This window comes from Dipodomys merriami, unplaced genomic scaffold, assembly GCF_024711535.1.
Source record: "Dipodomys merriami isolate MVZ:Mamm:240054 unplaced genomic scaffold, mDipMer1.0.p SCAF_358, whole genome shotgun sequence".
NCBI lineage: Eukaryota > Metazoa > Chordata > Mammalia > Rodentia > Heteromyidae > Dipodomys > Dipodomys merriami.
In genome coordinates this window covers 292,880-315,652 of record NW_027205137.1, presented here as the reverse complement: position 1 = coordinate 315,652, position 22,773 = coordinate 292,880, and the positions used below count along the sequence as shown (strand labels likewise).

At 36.3% G+C, this 22,773-nt stretch overlaps 1 long non-coding RNA gene and 1 pseudogene across 1 annotated transcript; both read left to right on the top strand.

Moving 5' to 3' along the window:
• The first annotated feature begins 436 nt into the window (after positions 1–436).
• Positions 437–6,837, top strand: LOC138804134 (uncharacterized). Its single transcript, XR_011365177.1, has 3 exons — positions 437–541; positions 2,636–2,769; positions 6,775–6,837. It is a non-coding gene; the product is annotated as an uncharacterized lncRNA (long non-coding RNA).
• Positions 6,838–13,869: 7,032 nt separating this feature from the next.
• Positions 13,870–13,966, top strand: LOC138804136 (U6 spliceosomal RNA; annotated as a pseudogene).
• The last annotated feature ends 8,807 nt before the right edge of the window (positions 13,967–22,773 follow it).

Genomic DNA, 22,773 nt, shown 5'->3' with positions numbered 1-22,773 from the left:
GGTCACCCTCTTGTGCCCAACTGGCATGGACAGAGTTCCCTGGGAAATGGGCTGCGTCATTTTGACTCCTCCCATTCTGCCTGCATCACACGATTCCAGCCACACCACCATTGTTTCATGGTTCTTTCTGACCAATGGGATACAAGAATGGTGGCCACACCCACATTCCATGCCGACCAGTAGCACCATGATTCCCTCTGTTTGTTGACACCACTACCAGCAGTTGAGAAAGGTAGAGGTGGCTGAGTAAAATACTCGAGGCCTAGGAGGAAAGGGCTTCCTCAGGCCCATCATGTGCCTGCCTGAACTCTGGCCCCCTCCCCCCCTTCCCCATGGAGCAGCATTTCAAACCTGGTGCTGTGGGCTCAGACCCATGGTTTCCTCAGGCAATGGTGCAATGGTGTGCCACGAGCCAGCTTGCTGCCCTGACCTGGTCCTGGCTCCCCTGTCCTCTGCTCAGGGCCTGAGCGTGTGTCATGCCTCTGCCATTGCTGCTTGCCCCACCTGTAGCAGCTCCCAACAGCTTCTGCCAGCAACACATGTGAGTGGCTGCCACACATCCCTGCACCCTGCACCCCATATCACCTCCTCTCTGACCTGGACCCGCGCCTCCCCTGTGCCCCACAGTCTGGCCTACGCCATGCCACAAATGTGCCCCAGGGGTAGGGGTGGGTGTTGACCCGAGGATCTCACCCCCATCCCCAGAGGCTAGTGTCCCAGGAAACCAGGAGATATATGGTTGGGTGAGGAGTGGGCGCCACAGATCCCTTGGCCTGGAGTAGTGGGAGCCACACTGCCTCACATCTTCACCCCTCCTCTCCCTGGTGAAAACCTGGTGGCTTTAGTCAGAGGTAGGGAGGAGCATGTCTACACCTGCCTTCTGGGGTCTTTTTCTTTTTTTCTGGGGATTGGAGGTGTTGGATGCAGAATATAGACACCCTTCCTGTGTGAGCTCTTGTGTTCTGTGTTCGGTCAACGATTCCCCTGAAGACAGAGAAACACATAGAGAGAAACATAGAGAGACAGAGAGAGAGAGAGATAATCTTTTTCCTTGTACAGCCTGACTGTGCTCAGGTGAGTGATCAGTTGGCAAATTGCAGGTGCTGCATGGATGAGTCTTCTGTCACCAGTCTGGATGTGTGTGTGTGTGTGTGTGTGTGTGTGTGTGTGTGTGTGTGTGTGTGTGTGTGTGTAGAATTGGGTTGTAACAAGGAGGCAGAATGCTTTGGTAACTTCTACCTGCTATCTTTGAGGCAGGTATGGGCTTCACAGCTGAGGTCTGGGGGCCTGGAAAGGTGAGAGGCTTGAAGGGGACCCAGCACTGTTAAATTACAAGAACAAGGGAACTGTGTGCAATGGGGCTGGGTACTCCCTTGAGCCTGATTGGTGGCAGTGGGATATTTGGAGGACCTGGGAGTCTGGCCTGCAGGGGATGGCTTCCCAAGGGGACAGAGACCATGACCAACACTTAGTAAGGATACGAGTTCTGCTGGTATGGAGTGCAACATCATAGGTCAGACTCTGGGTCTTCTCATCATGATGTCTGATGGGCGAGGCCAACCCTATCTTAAATCTTGAGCTGTGATCTTCATATCTCAGCCTCCTGAGTATCTAGGATTATAGGCATGAGCCTCTGGCACTGGGATTCTGGTTCTTTTTGGTATTTTAGGGTTAGACCTAAAGACCTTAGGCTTGCCAGTCAGGTCTTCTACCATGCGAGTCAAGCATTTCTGTCTTGGGCATTTCTGAGATGGAGAAGTAATATATGCTCATGCTGGGCTGGATCATGGTCCTCCTATCTGTGACAGGCATGAGCCACCAGGCCCGGTCTTCTGTAGTTGGGATGGTAGACATGTAGCACCACACTCAGTCATTAGTTTAGATGGATTGTCCCAAACAAAGTCCACAGCAGCCGATTCTTGACCAGACGTGAAGCTTTGGGTTGGGCCTCAACCGTTGGACTTCAATCTCCTCATGGTACAGTTGAGGAAACAAAGGATTAATACAGAGGGATATCTGGAACAGGGACAGGCACAGAGGGAGGGGCCATCTGATCCTTTTCTTGGCAATTCTGTGACCATATGATAGGAAGATTCCCAGAAAGATCTCAGATGGTGTGTGTTATTAATGGTGAAACAGGTATAGGATTATGAAACAAAACATGGCTCTCTTTATTACCCTATCCCCATGCGTAACAGGATCCTTCATTTTGTTCACTTTTGAAGCTGGGGAAACTGAGGCACAGAGAAGCCAGGTGACCTACTAATGACTCCTAGCTGACAGGAAGCTCGGCCTGACTTCTCTGCCATGCTCCTTAGGACAATGGGCGCTATTCAGTCCACTTCTTGTGGTGGGAAGTCCACTTCTTTTCAGTCATGGGGCTTGAACTTTGGGCCTGGGGCAGCTCCCCAAGCTCCTCAGCTCAAAGCTAGTATTCTACCACTTGCGTCACAGCACCACTTCCAGGTTTCTGGTGGTTTTTGGAGATAAGAGTTTCACAGATGTTCCTGCCGGGCTGGCTATAAACCACCATCTTCATATCTCAGCCTCCATTGTACTTAGGATTATAGGCCTGAGCCACCGGCACCTGGCTTAAGTGTAATTCTGACCTACTTTCTTTCTCTTTCTCTCTCAGGAACTGATTCAATGGGTGCTGGAGGAGGTGGCCCAGCATCCCCATATGGTTGGAACCAAGGTGGCCCTCTCATTCTGGAGGTAGACTGTGGGTCAGGCTCTGTCTTGCTCACTCTGTTGTACCAGCTCCAAGAGGTAAATCCCTCTGTGCCCTGCCTACACTGTGACAGTAATCCATTGCCCAACTAGCCTTACTGGACTCAGTACTGTGTTCAATGTTCTTTTCTAGCAAAAATTTCTGGTTAAAATTATGATACATAGTTACAGAATGAAAATGTAATGCCATCTTAAGAAAGTCATTTCGGGTTCTGGGAATGTGGCTTCATGGTATGGTGATTGCCTAGCATGCATGAAACCCTGGGTTCAATTCCTCAGTACCACATAAATTGAAAAGAAAACACTGGAAGTGGTCCTGTGCCTCAAATGGTGGATGGTTAGCCTTGAGGAAAAAAAAATCTGAGGAATAATTCCCAAGTGCTGAGTTTTAGCTCGAGGACTGCCAAAACAACAACAGCAACAACAACAACAACAGTCTAAGTGAGATTTGGAAACTCTTTTGGCAAGTCATCGCACCAAAAGGGCAGAGGCTAATTAACAGTTGTGACAGAAGAGAAGGAATAACTCCAGATGGAAAGAAAAAATGATAGTAACTAAGGTATAGCAGAAACCGTTCTAGGAAACCATTTTTGGATATTTAAGAACTAGTTATCAGCTAGGCTTATTCTTCATTGCCCTTTAACATTCAAAATCTCCTAGGCTAGTTCTTAATCTCTGTGTGATAAATGTACCTCCTTCTATGCTGTTCTTTCATACCTGATCTACTTTGCTTTCTAAAAATCTGTCTTTCTATATTTCTCTGTGAACATTTTCTGATACTAAATACACCTACAAAGATGAAAGAGGATGCTAATGTAAGAGTCCCATGGCTCATGGGTCATTAATGTAACAAAATGGGAAAGGAGGACATATTTATTGCTAACTCAATCATTCTGACAAGCTTCAATGTCACATCATTTGGTTCAGATTTACATTCTTTGTCTACATAGTGACATTAAGTGCACATAAATGCAAATATGAGCCGGGTGTTGGTGGTTCATGTCTGTAATCCTAGCTACTGAGGTGGTTGAGACCAGAGGATTGTGGTTCAAAGCCAGCCTGGTCAGGAAAGTCCATGAAACACTTACCTTCAATTAACTCCAGAAACTCGGATGTGGTGCTGTAGCTAAAGAGGTAGAGTGCTCAATTTGTGCTGAAAAGCTGTAAGACAATGCCCAGGATCAATATTCAATAATCACAACCAACAAAAAATTACAAATATGGCTTTAAGTTTCCCTCAAAGGAATGATGAAGTCAATAGTAATCTTCCCAAATGATTTAGTAGTGCACCTACTTTTGCTGAGTTATTTGTTATGGCTTCTTTGCTAAACATATTCTCTTTTTTAAAAATTGTCAAATAGTAACTTTATAATAAACTTCATCTAATATTTCTTGGTTCAAAAGAGAAGTACATACAGTTGAGGTCACTTAGATTTCTTACTGTCTTAGTTCAAAGCCAACCCAGGCAAGAGAGTCTGTCAAACACTTATCTGTAATTAAACACCAAAAAAGCCAGAAGTGGAGGTTTGGCTCAAGCAGCGGAGTATTGGTTTGGGCCACTTTGGAAAGAAAGACAACTGTTCAGGGACAGGGGCCAGTCTCTAAGTTCAAGCCCCAGAACCAGCACAAACTAAATAAACAAGGAAACAAAACAAACCCTGGGTATTTCTTTGGGACTCTCCTTAAAATAGTGGTGGTCCGAAAATAGGCTGCTTTTGCTGATCATACTCACTGGATCCTGCTTTTTTGGAATCCTTATTGCTATGTAAAACTCAGGACTTGACTAAAGGAATTGATAACTGATTCCTGCAACAAGAGAATCATCTCAGGAGTGAAACATCCATCCATAAGACACTTCAAAACCTCCATATCTTTGCTTCTTTGCAATAGAACATTTTTAAAATAAAGTGACTTCCTTTTGTTCTATACTGGCCTTCAAATGACATATTGTTTCCTTATACTCTCAACCAGAAGTTCACAGACAAGTTTTATATGAGTAAAGGACACACTCACAAAAGTCAGGGACAGAGTTTCCTTCCAGCCTAGGATCCTTTTCTTATATAGTAAAAAGGAAAGCAATAGTTAACTTGAACTTTGTCATTTCACTATATTCAATTCCTCTCCTAGGATCAGTTTCCACATCCAGTAACAGTTACTTCCACTTACTTCCAGTAACAATCTATGGTGCTGCTCCAGAAATAAATGAATGTTTTCTGGCTTCATTGAAATAGCACAAGGATACTTTTGGCCATGAGGTAACATGTGTTTCAGAGACAACTTAGTAAAGAGAAATGAAATTTAAATTGCTTATAAATACATTATCCATGAGAACATTTTGTTCAAACTTCCTATGTGTTCTGTCAATTAAGGTGAATTTTAAATGGGAAGAAGGTTCTCAGATCATTTTTGTGAGTCTATGTGCTGTACATTAATTTCCCAAGTGTACATGAGTTAAGAGTAAGAGAAACAATAGCAACTATAGGAGAAAAAGAAGTTCTGTGTTTATGTACAAGTGTTCAATAAAATATAGAAGACTCAACAAATAAGAAAACATTGAAAAATAAAGCCAAATCCAATATGTAGATTTATGGGAATAATATAGAGAAAGCATTACTCCTATGTGGAACATGAAGCATGAGGCCACTGCCTTTCTAAATTATGCTTGCTAATCACGTAAATGTGCAAAAAGGAGAATGGAAGAATGATTCTGTTTCCAATGCAAGTCAGATATAGGAGAGTAGATGTAACTGGAAAAAAAGAATCCATCTTGAGAGAACAGGAATTATACCAGCAATGAACCTGGTGGCTAAGATCACATTTCTTATTCTTTCCTTTTCTTATATTCTTTTTGTTGTTGTTTTTGTTGTTTGTGGCCCTTGAAACATAGGACAGGTTGCTGTCCCTCAGCTCTTCAGCTCAAGGCTAGTGCTCTTCCACTTGAGCCACAGTGCCACTTCCAATTTTCTAGTAATTATTGGAGAAAAGAGTCTCCAGGACTTTCCTACCGGTGCTGGCTTTAAACCCCAATCCTCAGATTTCACAACAACTTGGTTTAGGATCACATTTCTAACAGTGTACACTCAGGATATGTAATGTATATGTTCATCTATCTTTATATGAATTCTTGAGTTAAAAATCTGGGCTACACGTTAGACTTTACACTCACAAAAGTGTTTGAAGTTTAAAAGTTGATACTCCTGGAAAAATAAAACCTAAGAATGTAAAGGAGTCTGGGAAGTTCAATTTGCATTTAGCTTGGACAGCATAGGCTTTGAGACACTACCTATAATTAATCAGCCAAAAGCTGGAATACCAGTCAAGAGCAACATTGCTGAATAAGAGCTTTAGGTTTTTGCATACATACATTCGAACATACACATACACACAGAGGCACTTATAGGTGCACACAAAAAGACACAAATGAAACAACTCTTAGAATATGTAGAAAAGTTAGAAAACAATAGAAAATAAGTCCTGAGTAAGATTAGAATCAAATGATAATTTTAAATATTAGAAAGCCTTCAAGTGATCTTTCCCCCAGAATTTGAGAATATTACATAGGTAGGGACAGAGATAGTAAGAGAGTTAAGTAATCATTATTATTATAAGATCCATGGTAGAATGAGTCAGGGAACCCTGCAGGTGCATCTGAAAATGTTCATATCCTGTGTCAAATGTTAAAACATCTTTGAAAATAGTACATAAACAGTCTGAGCATTCAGTCTAGTGGATAAGATCATAGGAGAAGTTCAGAATTGCTAGTCTGTTTCTAGATTAAATAAACAAACTATGGCAGGGCAAAGTGCTACAAGCTTGGAATTATAGCACTCAAACAGGAGAATAGAGAGTGGAATTACATAACGATACCTTCCCTGGACCAGGTAGAATAATTTTGTCTCAGTAAAACAAACCAAACAACAAAAATGGAATACACAGTTGGAAGTTTGGGCTAATTTTGTCATTATGATTTGAGAAGTCAAGTTTCCTATTGAATGCAACTCATATATATCCTCACTTGTGTTTTAAATGCTCTCATCATTACAGAACATTCCTAGATGAAAAATAGCTCATGATTCCCATCCAAAAATTTGCAAAAGTAAGTAAGCCTCATTCTGTTGGATTCCAAATTAATGTTGAAGTATTACAAAAGCTTAAATCTGGAGAAATAGCAAAGTTCATCTAATGTAGGACTTTGTAGATCTTGTTAAATTAGAATTTAGATTTAAAATATATTTTTTGGTTTTGTTTGTAATTTCATATTCTATAGTATACTACAAAATTATTTTTAAGTAGAGGGATTAATTGAAAAATTCACAAATGATTCTGGCATTCTATTTGTCTAGATATTCTTTCAAGAGAGTTATAATTAGAACATAGTTAATAGATAATTCCCACAGTTCATGTACACTATGTTAATGTGAATAATCTAGACAGAGTTGCCAAAAAATGGATGACATTAATTTATACATTTAGAAAAACCAATTTTTTAAGGATTTGGTTTAATATGGTATGAAGAGAGTAATTGTGTGACATCTTCTTTCTTCTACCTATATGTAACACAGGAAGTCATTTCCTTATTTACGTGCCTCTGTATACATGGAGAAAAATGCTAGGTTTGGGGTTTGTTTTCAATTTTGTTTTTGTTTTATTGGTTCATCCTAGAGCTTGAACTCTTGGCCTGGACAGTGTCTCTGAGCCTGTTGATGCTCAAGTCTCGTGCCCTACCACTTCAACCTCAGTGCCACTTGAGTCTGGCTTTTGTGGAGAATTTTTTTGGAGATAAGATTCTAAGAAATTTTCCTGCCTGGGTGGGCTTTGAAACATATTTTTTTTATCTTAGCATCCTGAATATCTATGATAGTTAAAAAAGTATAAATATAAAAAATATTTGCAAGTGTTCTGATCTCAAGAATACTAGCGGAGGAAAAATGATGCAGCTCAATGTATTGTAGTGTTCTTTTCAGAATAAGGAGGGCGTCACATTAGCAGAGGTGTAGTATTTTTTTCAAAATAGAGATAAGGTATTCATGATGTGAATTAAGGAATTTTAAGGTGCCCCTTAAAAGTTGGAAACTGTTGGGCTAGGATGACTTTATGGCATAAATCTTGGGATTGATGGTCATAGAAATAATAGCTTAATCTGATAAACAATAGCTTACTCTTGAAGAATTAATTATTACATATGCTTCATAGTTTTATCCTCTACCAGAATGTGGCTATTTTTCTGTTGACTTCTCAGTCTGTAACACCCCATTGGAAACTACAGCTATTGCAGAATTATATAACATGCAAACAGGTACTGTTTGGAATCTCTCAGAAATGTTAAGAATTTAAAAATGAGTAGTTATTAGTCATAGGAATTTTGAAGAACACATATATTCTGTCCTCTTAACAACTTACTTACTTTTAAAAGTTATGGGTTTCCATAGCATTAAACAGTTTTCTGTTTTAGAATGAGAAAGTACTAAATTTATTCTTTTTTGAAAATTTTGGCAAGTATATTGTGAAAATATTGTCTAGTTGGATAACATTCAAGTTGATCACCCTCTGATAAATAAGGGGTAATTAATTCAAATTAGATGCCAAATAGTATTGATTTTTAAAATATTACTACATAAAGAATATTATTTCCTGTGCCAATACAGTGAAATTATATTTTATGCAGCTTATTTTTCAATTTTATTATCAAAGTGATGTACAGTGGGGTTACAGTAATTGTAAGGTATTAAATCATAACTTTTCAAATTTGTTAACCTTCTCTCATTTTCTCATAGTTTTCCTTCATCCCTTCATCCCTCACAAGTTGTAATGTACATTTCCAATATATTGTCTTGTGAGTATTGCTATTGCATTGGTTTGCCTTTTGTCCTTTGTCTCACCATTATGCTTTTCCTCTTCCCTTCGCTAATTAAGGTAAATGTTTATACAATACAAAATGATATACCGGAAGGATAAACCATAGGGGGAAAACCCAAAGAAAACAGAAATCACATAGTTCATCAAAAACAACAACCACAAATGAAAAAATCTGGTTCCATATCTTGGAATTAATTTTGCTTAGCATCAGCTAATATGGTTATATATATGCATAACAAAGCCACTGGAATATAATAGCTGCATGGATAATATATCATGAAAATAACATGTTAACTTTTTGATGGTAATGGTGGAATTAGGATTGGTGAATTCACGGTTCTGATAAAGGATTTTCAAGAGTTTTAAAGTTATGACAGGTAAATTTTAATTGTTCAAAATTTTAACAACTTAGCCTATTACAAAAATTTAAATTGCCTGGAAGAATAGTTTTCATGCAAAGAAATCCAATGAGACTTAGTAGAGAGGGAACAATGTGGATGAAGATGGCTCTTTTTCACACTAAACAAACAAACCTGTAAATCCTGTAGGGTCCCTTGGAATTATCCTTACCCAGGAAATATATTTTCACTGTTTGACACAAGGTTGTATTGGAATTTAAATTCAAAGTTCTTAAAAAATAAGGCATCAAAATTTGTGAATTTACCTTTAATTACCAAAGAGCAATTCTCTGAAAAAGATAATTTGAGTCAAACAATTTAGGGAGAAAGTGCCCTTCACAATGAAAGAAGGTGTTGGGATTACACATTTTTGTTTATAACACTTTCCACAATGTCTTTGGATGTGAAGCAGTGAAACACAGAAAAAAATCTGATTGGATACTTCAAACCAATGATTTCACATTTCTAAATGGCTCACAAAAGTAATATCCTTATTAATATGAGATAGTGAATACTTCTGTTATTACATATGCCAAAAAGTTCAGAAAAGAATTGAGCAAATGGAAAAGTTAATAAAAAAAGTTTTGTTAGAAGACTTAGCTAAGCATATTGTATTCAGCAGTGAAGGGAGGCCAAAACTTTTTGATATAAATTGTGTTAGTATTTTTACTCCCTAAAGTGAGTTTACAGAGCCTATTTGGCTCACTACAATGCAGAACTGATTGAATGAAGACATGAAAATAAATTCCACGTCCAAATGAGGCAATTTAAAGAGTTTTAAAAGAGAAATAATGAAGATTTAACAGTGGTGGAGCCCATATAGTCCTTCAGCTTCACTAGACATGAAGCCAAGAAGCTGTGATTAATTGGAACTCCGGCAAGAGCTAAAAGGAGGACATAGAAATAGGACATAAAAGCATTGTCCTTTTGTAACAGACACTGTCTTCCAAGGTATGGGTCATTTAACTCTATTGTCCTCCAGACATCTTGGTGAACAAATTCAAGACCAAGAGAAAAATAATCTATTGAAATAATTTTGCCTAGAATAACTTCACTGTTCCTGATATGGTATCTAAGGAGAATCTTAAGAGAGAAGATAAAAGTGCAGTGTTTTTTGTTTCCTATAAGCATCTTGTTAGGAAAATATATTTTTGAGCTTAGACAATTCTGATTGAACCAACAAGTGATGGAGTACTTATTTTTGTGGGCACTTTAGACACAAGAAGTCTTTTAAGGTAAAAGAAAAAAAATAGCTGAATATTTGTGATCACAGCTTCTAGGGCTGTATTCTGGAGACAAAGTTTTACATTAGATTTCTCCTCATTAACATAAATGTTGTTTCATGGCAACCAAATGCAAGAGGGATATTTAATGGACTCATTAAATATCAATGGCCAATTAAACAGCATGAAAGAAGAAAATGGCAAATAATATTTAATGAATTACTTTGCCAGAAGAAAGAAGGAAAAATATAATTCAAAATCAATTGACTTAAAAGTATGAAGAAAGAGTAGTGAAGAGATATTAGAGAAAATATAGAGTATTGTTTTCTCTCCAGCGGAGTAATGGGTTCATGATCTTGTTTCTTCCACACTAACCTCACAAGCTACCAAATGTGTCTCAGAACTGGATTATCCAGTTCAGACAGAAAACTCGTAGAAGAAAGATACTATTTGCAGCAGATGTAGGTGATTTATAACCTTAGACAATCTATTTAATTCTGTTGAAAATTCTCCCCTATCCCAAACTTCTCTCTTTGAACAGTTTTGTTTGCTTTTCCCAAGACTGCCCTTCATTAATTGATTAAAATTTTGAGAGGTCATATTCATACTCTCTGGAGATTGCTGTTTGGTTGTGATTTTTCTGTTTTTTGTTTCTTGTGTTTTTTAACTGAATTTTAAAAGGTTGTGCAATTGTTTTACAATTAAATATATCCATCTAATTGTCCAACGCTCCTAGATCTGAGTCACTCCTTCCATCATTCTCAACCAACCCATTCTCCAAGATTTATTTCCAATTTTCCACTTCCTTTATCATGTGTGTACATTGAATATTCTAGCTGTACTTGCCCCTTGTTCATTTTTCATTCATTCTATGTCTTTACTATAATTCTTCTCTGGTTTCAACTTCCTGATAGTCATTGTGTTAAACTGTCTATTAATACTTTGAATGGTTTATATGCATTCCATGGACTTTCAATCCTGCATATTCTTGAACTGATGTCAGCTTATATTTCCATAATTGATTCATCTGCAGCAACAATTTGCTGGAGACTGGGGAGGTGAAGCACCTAAACAAGACTTTATTCTCATCCATTTGGAAGATTAATCTTTAGACAAAAAGAAAGTTAAAAAAATGGCTTAGAATGTATTCCTAACTACGAATTTTTATAAATGGCTTTGTACAATGGTGTGATTCTTTTATTTTACATGGAATAATATTTTCTACTGCCTATAAGTTTTGGAAAAAGAAGAAAATTAAAATTTATTCCAAAAGAGGAATATGATAAAAATAGAAGACAGATATTATGTTTGTCATATCTCTGATGAATACCCATATTCAAGACTTAAAGTCATATTTCTTACTATATTAGACAGAAGGAAAACATAAAATAACATATGATAAGGCAACTATTTGTGACTTTTTAAAGTGTACCTTATTAAATGATGAAATTTATTAGCTCACGTTTGGGTTTGAAATTTAGGAGGCTAACCTATTTAACACATTTCTGGAAGGCCCTTACTGAAAAACACAAATTGTGGGTGGTACTATTTCTACACTTTAATGAATGGTTGAACGTGTTTGGCATTAGTGCTGTGTAAATAATTCAACTCTATTGTAACTTGCTCCCTACACTTAAAAAACTTGTAATGTCACTAAGTATCATCAACTTGTAAAATGTCATTTTGACGAATGTGATTTTAAAAAGTTTATTTGAAAAGGAATACACTTTCAGAAGATTAAATGTAGATTATCATTGGTTTGAGAGTGACATTTTTATACCACAGAACCATGTTGTACTGAAGTCCCAGTGTTTTGAAGCACCCCTTAGTGCTTCAAATATTTTTCTGAATTACATTTGACTTCTAAGTCAAGTTTTCCGGGCTTTGGTAGACCAATTATGGATCTATCCTTCAAGGAACTATTTTTTGGCCCACTTATGTTGGAATAAAATCTTTCATTAATCATAGGGGAGGGGTATTAAAAATAATCTTTTGACACTTTGTGAACTTGTTCACTCATATGGGCTGGTCATCTATAAGTTGCATGTTTTAATTACTGTACTTTCTCTCAAATTTTATTTCATTCTTCATTTTAAGTTGCCTTGCATTCCACAATTGCTTACTGCTAATTCCTGCATCTCAAGGAATTGGGGCCCTGAAATATAGGAAATGAGAAATTGAGATTGGTCTTCAATTACTATGTGCTGACATGTTGCATGGGCCTTGGTGAGAAGTCTTGCCCCTGTTATTTGATGATGCAGATAACTGGGACCTGGGATCCTAGGATCCATGGGGACTGCAGAAGAATAATGTTTTTTTAGACATCTTAGCAAAATTTGGGTATAATCAATAGGAATGCTTCCAAAATATGGAGAAAAACAGTTTGGGACAAGAGAGTTAAAACAATAAACAGAGCAGCAGAGTAAAATGCATTATAGATTAGAGGGAAACATTTTTTTTTTTACCATGTGGATTCAGAAGACCAAGAAAAGTTAAAATGTATCACAAGTTTATACTAAAGACATTGCATTGATACTTTTTATATTCTAATATATATTTTAAACCTAATTATTTATATTCCAATTCTATTTACTAGAATAAATAAATATCAATTTATTTGCCAAAATATCAACTAATTCTAGTAAGTTTTACTGTGTGAAATATAAAATCAGCACATATAAATATAAAATACATAATTATATATAATATAATTAAAAGGCACAGGTTTGCATTGTTCTGTTGTAGTTACTGTATCAAAGGCAACTCTGTTTTAAAGTATTATTCCATTATTTCTACCTTAGTGTTTGATAAAGTTAGACCTAAAGCTTTATCGTTTGTAGATTTACAGCATGGAGGCAAGAGGAAACACTGTGATTAAAACAGTATCAATTTAATGCCTAATAACAAGGAGAAACATATGGACTTCTCTTGCAACTATGAAAATATTTGGTGATAAAAAGGCAGTAGTGTAAGTTCCTGCCTGGTTGGATGGTAGACAGGCCAGGACATTAAGTAATCATGCATATGAACAATTTTTTCACCTTCTTGGCTTTAGCTACTTTTGAAATGGAAGGTATATTAAACAATTATATTTTGATAAAATACCTTCTAGTCTGAACAGTTCTGTTTGAACTGTTCATCTCTCTATGATCCCTTGTAACCAAGATTAGTTTTGTTCTAGTAAGACAATCTATGCTGTCAGGGTATGATTTTCTGGTTGGTCTGTTCCCACATGGAAGAAGGGTAAAGGCTCAGGTAGACATTTGTGCCAGTAACACCTCATTTGGGAAAATATCAGCTGAAGAAATTTAGAAGTAGCTCTTAAGCAACGCTTACTTTGAATCCATTAGGTCCACATAGCTAACACAGTTGGATAAATAAGTACTTGAAAAAGCCATCACCTTTGGACCTATCTATAAATAATTGAGAGTATGATCAAATTCCAAATAAAAAGACTTAAGATAGTCATTGACAAAAAATTTGCAAATGTGAGCAATCGATTGATCAATATAATTATTTCTACTATTCACAGAATTTTAGGGAAATAAGATCGATAGCATTGTTAGGAACATTACTGTTTCCTTGTTACAAGTAGACACCCAAGCCTATATAGGCTTGTATAAAGATTGCATCATTAACTACTTAAATTTAGAGGATACTACATGCTTCAGCAGCATGAATACTCAAATTACAATGCAGAGATTAACATGGCACTTGCACAAGGATAATATGAAAATTTGAGAAGTATTCCATATGTTTCATTCTTCAGATGCAAGAAATGAAAAACAGTTATTAAAAAGTTGATTATAAAATTACAACTGTAACAATACACGTAATTCATATAATTAAATTTAGGTTGACATCAGTGTATTAAATATTCACCTCAGAAAGGCGTTTACAAAGCATAAACTTTACAAAACTTTTCAAATTAGACAACATTGTCATTTTATCCCAAAGAAAAATAATATTAAGACCTAGAAAAAAAAGAATCAAACTGTTTCTATATGGAATGCAATCAGAAAGGACACATTAATGAACCTAAATATTATAAAATAATGTAGAATTCAAAGTATATCTAGGAGAAAATAAAATAAATTATGAACATTATGCAAACATAGAATATAGAATATTTTAAAATATACTTTTTCAGACAAGCACCAGAAATATTTTAGTTTCTGTACTACTCATTTCAACAGGTAAGTTAAAATTGTTTCTGATTAAAAAATCACAAACTCTGGAGAAATCATTATACATGTATACAAAAACTATTAAATACATTTTGACATCCAATGCAGGCAATTCACTTGGAAGAATTCCGCAGAATCCATGAATTTTTACAGTAAAATATTGGTGTTGCCGGCACATGTGGCTTATGCCTATAATGCTAGCTACACAAGAGGCTGAGATCTGAGGATCATGGTTCCTAGGCAGCCTGGGAAGGAAAGTCTGTGGTACTTTTATCTCCAATAAACCACTAGAAAACTGGAAGTGGAGCTGAGGCTCAAGTAGTAGAGCGCTCACCTTGAGCTGAAGAGCACAGAGATAGCTCCCAGGCCCAGAGTTCAAGCCCCATGACAGACCAAAATAAAATATATTGCTCTTATTTAGATTGTGAAAATATTTTGTAGGGACACAAAAGATCGACTTGCATTTTTGAAATTTAAGAAACTTAACCCGACCATTAGGACATAGGTGAACAATTTGTACAGCCTTCCACAACTTCATAGAGGTAGTGATACATACTTATCCTTTTGGCAATATCAAATGCAATTTTTTCTATGTTGTTCTCCAGGCCTGGTTTTATATAATGGTTCAACAGAAGGAGATTCAGGGTATCTTTGCTAGCTCAATTCTCACCAGCAATATGTAAGGGGGACAAGAGGCCTTTAGTTGGGCATTGGTATCTGCATCATGATGAAGTAATAAAGAAGTCATTCTGGTATTATTCCACGTATATGCACTGTGCAGGTGTGTCCAGTCATCTACAGTTATTACATGTGCCGCTTGAGACACCAACTCACTGACAATGTCTAATTGTCCACTGTACGCTTCTTAATGAAGAGGGGTATACTCATCGTCATCCCTACTATTCACATGAGTGGCCTTGTGGGAAAGAAGTCTCCGCACTGTAGTAAGCCGAATATTTTTGGCAGCCCAATGAAGAAATTTGCTTGGATCCTTCTCCATTTTTTTTCTTGCAATTGATATCATTCCTTATTTTTTCATCTTGTTCTTCATATTCCTAAGAATTGCCTAACCAGAAACTTTGAGTGCCAGTGGGAATGAGGTGTCCATGTATTTTCCTAATAGTTCACATTGGTTGAACTGGTCAAAAATATCCAGTGAATTTTCTGCAACTGTTTATTCACCATGATTTATATTCTCTTTTTCCAATTTTACTATTCGAAATTATTCTAACTGGAGAGTATGGAATTGATGGAGAGCAGAGGAAAGATATTCCTCCATATTCAAATGTACACACTGAAAATGAGGACCAGTGATGTCTCCATGTGCAGCTTATTCTAGGCATGAGAAACTAGGAAATAATGCCTTCCATATAAATGATTTGGGAAATGGCAGAGCAAAAAGTGAAATGATACAATAAAAAATATAAAAGCAAAATAAATTAGGATAATTATGGAGCAATCGTGTTATATATGAGAACCATGAAAGGGAGAGAGAAAGAAAGAGAAAGATGTGTAATGACGTAGCTAGCCACATAATCCATGCCTCTGATCAATTTGTAGAGCAAACAAAATTTTATTTTTTAAAAGAGGTGGAAATCGAATTTATGTATTTACTTGAAGTTAGTAAATACATTTTTAGTAGCCTACATAAAGAGACATAATTTTACCAAACTACAGACAGTAAAATAAATCCTTGATAGTTCTAGTAACAGATCTGACTGAAATCAGTTGAATCATACTTTTCTTGTACAATGAAGGAATAAGAGGGTAGTAAAGCAGCTAGAGAAGGCAGGGAGATTGTATCTGTGACAAAACTTTGTGGAAATTGGTATTGAGGATTTCTTACTGGTGATCCACTTGCACTGGAAGCATGATTCTGAAGTATTGCTTGCCGATTCTGAACTATTGATTTGATTATTATATTCTCCAAGAAGAAAATGAGAATTGATAATGAAGGACTACTAATACATTTTGACCTTCTCACTAAGCACTTTCAATCATCAAAATCACATGAAGACAATAGACAGGCCTACTTTTTAGATGAAAGCAAGTGTCTTTTAAAAAAAGGAATATTTGTAGTCATGCAAAGGACTTCTATTTTACCAATGCCTCATACATTTTTCTAATGTTGGGTAACAATAAATAATGGATCTATTAGAAAGCTCTTAAAGCTCATATGTTAAATAGTGAGTTCTCTTACACTATAATATGGTATTTTTTGTGTATGGTCTTAAGAATAATTTACATTACTAACTTGAATTTCTGACAGGACAGTATCATCACTGTACATCTTGCTTCTATACTCTCAGCTTTAAATTACTATTTAAGTATGTGCATTAGATAACTATATAGGAAAAAGTAGAAGCCACACTGATGGCTTATGTCTTTAGTAGTAGTTAATCAAAAAGATGAAATCTGAGAATTGTGGTTTGAAAGCAGACCAAGAAAAAAAATGTCCATTAGATTCTGATTTGAACGTAACCAGCAAAAGCTAGAAATGGAGCTGTGGTACAAGCAGTAAAATGCTAGCCTTGAGAAAACTGAAATAAAAAATAAATTCTGGGACAAAGCCAGGCCCTGAGTTAAAGCCCTAGTATTAGCACCAAACGAATTAATAAGGTAATCAATTAATTAAAAATAAATTAAGTGGTCACATTTGGAGAGGCATGTAAAATGTAACAAGGGTGGTGATGGTTCATGTATTATTTTGTAATAAGGCATATTATCATTTGTCCTAATCACTAATATATTATTTGAACTTTTTTGTACAATAAACCCTGAATTTAGCATGCATGTATATGTGTGTGTACATGTGCAAACATGTGTATACATGTATATGTGTGCGTGTGCTGTTGCAATGTTGCTTGCCAATCTGGACAGGGTGAGGCTGAACAGAGCTAACTGTGTTGCAATGTTTTATTTATCAATGTTCTGTCATGTCATTTCAGTGGAACCACCCTTCTGTACATATTATTTGTCTACTAAAAAAGTCATCATAATCAAAGCATTTACAGCATTAAGTTAGATAAAGAGACCGCTTTCAGCTCTTATTGTATGTGAGGTAAGAAGATACAGACATAATTATGTAGTAAGTTATTGCTGTAAGATGATTGTCAGTACAAAATTTGACCTCTTAAATTGGTTATACTTTTAAGATACACTCATGGAGTGATTTGGACAGACTTGACCAAACAGGTATTACTCTCTGGTTATTCCTGTGAAACACAAGTTGGATAAACTCTTTCCGGATTTCGGTAGAAAATCACTTTCTTTGCAAGACCATATCTATTCGCACTAAGAGTTAATCAAACCCATATTAAGTTTGAATATCCCATCTTATTGACAAAATAAGTATTGTCGATATGCTTGTTAGATATTCCTTCCAAAAACGAACAAACAAAATGCATGTGTAATGTCCAGATTGTGTATGCATTTGAAGGTGTTTTGTACATGCACAGGGATCTTTACCAATGGCTCTTTTGTGGGAGTAACTACGGCAACTTTAACAAATAAGGCTTTTTGAATATCTTTTCCAATATACATAACATCCCAGAGGAAGTCTTGCAATTTCTGAAAGTCCTTTGAATATTTTAGTATTATTTCAGTTCATTGACTATAGAGCTAAAATTTCTGAAATAAATATTGTTAAGATCTGAAAATGTAAGTGGGCATATAGGCTTTTTTATGCATCATTTTATGAAAGCCCAGTTTTTATGAAAGTAAATGGAATAGAATGTAAGTGAATTGGGTAAGCTAATTATTAGTATAAGTTTGTTTTCTATTAACCGTCCATTGAATGTACATGATGCTGTTAAATTATTTCCTTTGTGTCTCTGTACTTCAGTTAGTTTTAGAATCTTTATAGTTTTGAGTGAATGTTTTGTATAAATAACGATATTTTTAAATGATTAGAATTAACCTTGTGTTTTGTGTCCTACTCCCAAGAAAATGAGTTATTTTTAAGTGTTAAGAGTTTATCATTTTCATTATTATCATAGGGGATCATTATCATTATCATTATCATTATCATTATCATTAAAAATGCAGTAGTATTGATGTCTTTTTAAAACAATTGTATTCACAAGTTGGAGAGTCTTTAATTCATACTTAGGTTTTGGTGCCTATGATTTTTAACCTCTCATTCCTAACATTAATATATCAGACTGCATTTTTGTGTATACAAAAGGTAAAATATTTATCTGGGGTGAAAAGTGATTTTTATATCAGTCTTTAATAACATTATATAGTAGTACATTTCTCTCAAAATTTTGGGTATAAAAAGCAATCAAAATACTTCTAATGGTAAACAATTTAGGTGAGCTACAATGTGGAAACGATTGCTCCAAAAGACCTGCAGTCTGTTTCCATCAGAAATTGGGCAGGTCATTCTTTCAGTAAGACTGTGTTAACCAGAGATGGGGTCCCCAGGCAGTGCAGTGTTGAGTGAAGGCATAAAATATGATTTCTAGTATTTTGAGCTAGAAATCAAGAATGTTATAGTTTAGCAGTTCCTTTCACCAGGGAGGTATAAATTGATTATGAACTTGGAGTTTTCATATTACAGTTACTTATTTTCTTTTTTTGTTGTTGTTGGTCATGGGGCTTGACCTCTGGGCTTGGGTGTTGTCCCTGGTCTCTACCACTTGGACCACAGTGCCACTTCCAGTTTGCTAGTGGTTTATTAGAGATAAGAGTCTCACAGTCTGTCCTGCCCGAACTTGCTCTGAACCACAATCAGCAGATCTCAGCCTCCTGAGTAGCTAGTATTACAGGTGTGATATACTGGTGTCCGGCTTAGTTACTTATTTTCTAACAAAGATAAAGTGAAATATTATTAGAGTGTGCACAATAGTTTTGGGAAATTTTCCTAGAATTAGTAGACTGAGTGCTGGTATTCAGTTATAAAATAGAATGAGGTTATTTGATATGGTGGGAACTGACCGCAGCCTAACACTTAACGTGTGTACAATGTTGTACTAGTAATTCCAACTCTGAAGATTTACATATCATCATCTTAGAATTAAAAATAGAAGTAGTTCTACTTTATGGGATTATTGTGAGGATTAAATTAGATACCAAAGGTAAAGTACTTGGAAAAACAATCATAGTTTGATATTTTCTACTTGTTATTTTATCATGTGATATATTGAAATATTTGTACTATGATTTTTATATTGCATCGATTTAGGATAGGCAAAGTGATGTATTGATATACACTGCGTTGTTCACTTTTCTGTTATTATGAGGATAATACCTGCAAAGAAAATTTCTGAGAAGGAAATTATCATATTGACTCATGGATTAAGATCAGATGTCTCCATTGTTTTTCATTATATTTTTAGTAAATAAATGTACGAAGGGTTTTCCATTCAAAGAATCAGTTTTTAAGTATGATGGATTTTTACATAAATTTCTCACATCCTTCCAAACCTAACCCCACTTTCATTTTTTCCTAGTTTCATACTATCTGCATTGAATATTATGGCTTCACTCTCTACCGTAAGTCTCTTTAATCCTTCCCTTTGACTTCCCCTCACATTTTCCAAGTGATAGTTTCCTGGTATTCATTTTGTTGGATTAAAAGTTCAATTTTATAAGAAATTACTCCTCTGCAAATAGCATGCTTTGATTAATACTGTTGTTTAACTTGCATAAAATTCTGGATTCCAAATACGCGTCCTTTGTGTGTCTGGCTCTGACGTTGTTTACTTAACATAGTTTTAGATCTATCCATTTGTTTGCAAATGCTGTACCGGTCTTTATAATGGATGGGTGCAATCCAGTTGTGTATATGTGCAACACTTTCTCCAACCATCCCTCTGCTAAAGGGCGTCTGGGCTGATTCCATAAGTTCTCTATGGTGAATAGTGCAGTAGAGAACATGATTGTGAGATTGATTTTACTGTAACCTTTGGGAAGAATTCACCACTATTTTTCTAGGAGCAACCCTCTAGCCAATTTTCCAGAATAAGCACATCCCTTCCTTCATCTCCATCACAAGGTTTTTTAAGTTGTCAAAAACACACTACCCCCTACAGGTCTGAATCAGCTAAAACCACACTGTGCCCATATTCTTTGTTGTTGTTTTCTGTCCGGTCAAGGGGCCTGAACTCTGGGCCTGGGCGCTGGCCCTCAGCTTTTCTGCTCAAGGCTAGCAATCTACCATTGGAGCCACAGCGCCACTTCCAGCTTTCTTCTTTTTGCTTATGTGGTGCTGAGGAATCAACCCAGGGCCTCATGCATGCAAGGCAAGAGCTCTATCACTGAGCCACTTTCCTAGCCCCGATGTGCCCATATTCTTTTAATACATTTTTCATAATTTTACACATAATTTAGTGAGAATCATCTATGTACTTTCCTACTGTGGTAATGAGGGATATGACAATAGAGTAAAAGTAAGAGATATGGAATTTAATTAGCTACTATCATATTTAAAATAATTTTCAGCTCTCATAGCATCACTTACTATTATTTTAATCTTTATTTGATTACTTCACCTATCCCCTAAGTTATAGCATGATTTAACTACAAAGGCAAAAATGTGTGGTTTGACTTTAACACTCATGTGTGAGGATGCACAATATGGGCAAATAAAGGGATTGGAATTAATAGCCATTATCCATTTTGTTAAATGGTTTTCTCAAACTGATTCTCACAATTCATATTTCATTCAACAAGAAACGTGACTATTCCCTATGCTTTGCTCCTCATTAAACTTGTTTCCATGTTATTTTGTAATGAAGGATGATTTCGTAATTCTACTGTAGATACAAAAATACATTAAAATATTTCTATATGTATGCATTGATATAAATATACACACATATATTATAAAAGTTATAATGATAAATTTTAACTTCTGTAACTGTACAATTTACTAAATTATTAAAAACATGGACGGCTCAGGCCTAGAATCCTGGTTACTCAGGAGGCTGAGATCTGACGATCTTGGTTTGAAGCCATCCTGGGCAGGAAAGTCCATGAGCCTCTTATCTCCAAACAACCAACAGAAAATCAGAATTGGAACTGTGGCTCAAAGTAGTAGAGTGATAGCCTTGAGAGAAAAGACTCAGAGATATCACCCAGGCTCTTAGTTCAAGAACTAAAATCTACCCCAAAAAAGTATTTAATTTACACCTGTGTAAGTAGAGTATTTCTTTCACCCAATTGCACATCCATGCTCATTGCAAGGTAACTCTGTTGTATCTGGAGTAACACATAATATTATCACATAAGTAGAAAGCATTGCAACATGGGTAAACTCTATCTGTCTCATGGATTTTTCTCCACTCAATATTCAAATCTTGCAATTATTCCAATTATTTAAAGTCATAGCTTTTTTTCTTTAATACCCATAATATTAGAATTTCAATTGAGTGTCTTGTGTCTTCTCAATGGATGTTCTTACCACTTTGGCATGCCCCCAGCCCTAAATTATCCTGATTAACTTTCAGATTGAATCTCGCTTCCTACTTGTGTATGATCGTGGGGTCAGTCTATTTCGTGTTATTCTTCCTGGAATTTAGAATAACAGGTTCCTGGCATTGTGTACAGATCTTTCGGTCCAGTCTGAGCTTTAACCACTATCCTCACCACAGTAGGCTCCCATGTAGTCAGGATTTTCATAAGCTTATCATAGTTATTTTTTTTTGAGTCCAGTCGTGGGGCCTGAACTCTGGGCCTGGGCGCTGTCCCTCAGCTCTTCAGCTCAAGGCTACCACTCTACCACTTGAGCCATAGCGCCACTTCCGGCTTTTTTCTTTTTGCTTATGTGGTGCTGAGGAATCGAACCCAGGACCTCATGCATGCAAGGCAACTGCTCTACCACTGAGCCATCTTCCCAGCCCCTATCATATCTATTTTTAAAAACCTTTGAATTTCCTGCAGGTTATTGAGTACTGAGTTAATTTGGGTTTGCTTGGGTTGTTTTGTTTCTTTTGAATGTATGTGTTGAGTTGTTCCTCATTTTTCCTTTTGTTTCTTTCACTGAAGTTCTTACCTATAGTGCTGAGAAACCAAATCTTCTTTCTCAAGATAGTCAAGGTAAAAAATATTTATTCCAAAACAAATCCAGTAACATTTAAACACCTTCAGGAATTTCGAGAAGATGGCAGAGGAGAACATGGTGGCTAAACAAGCTCTCGCAGAGAAAGCAGTTCTAATGTTCCAGTGAACAGTCCTAGGCACACCAAGTGTGCATCACAGTACAGAGAGTTTGGCCAGAGAGGGAAAATCCAGGTAAGGAGACAGATGTGAGCATTTTCCAGCAGCCATGGCTGCGGCGGCTGTGGCGGCTGTTGTGGTGTCCATAGCCACCATACCTACAACCCAGATAGTTTGGGACAAATGTGCCAGATGCAGCAAGTGAGCAGATTTTAC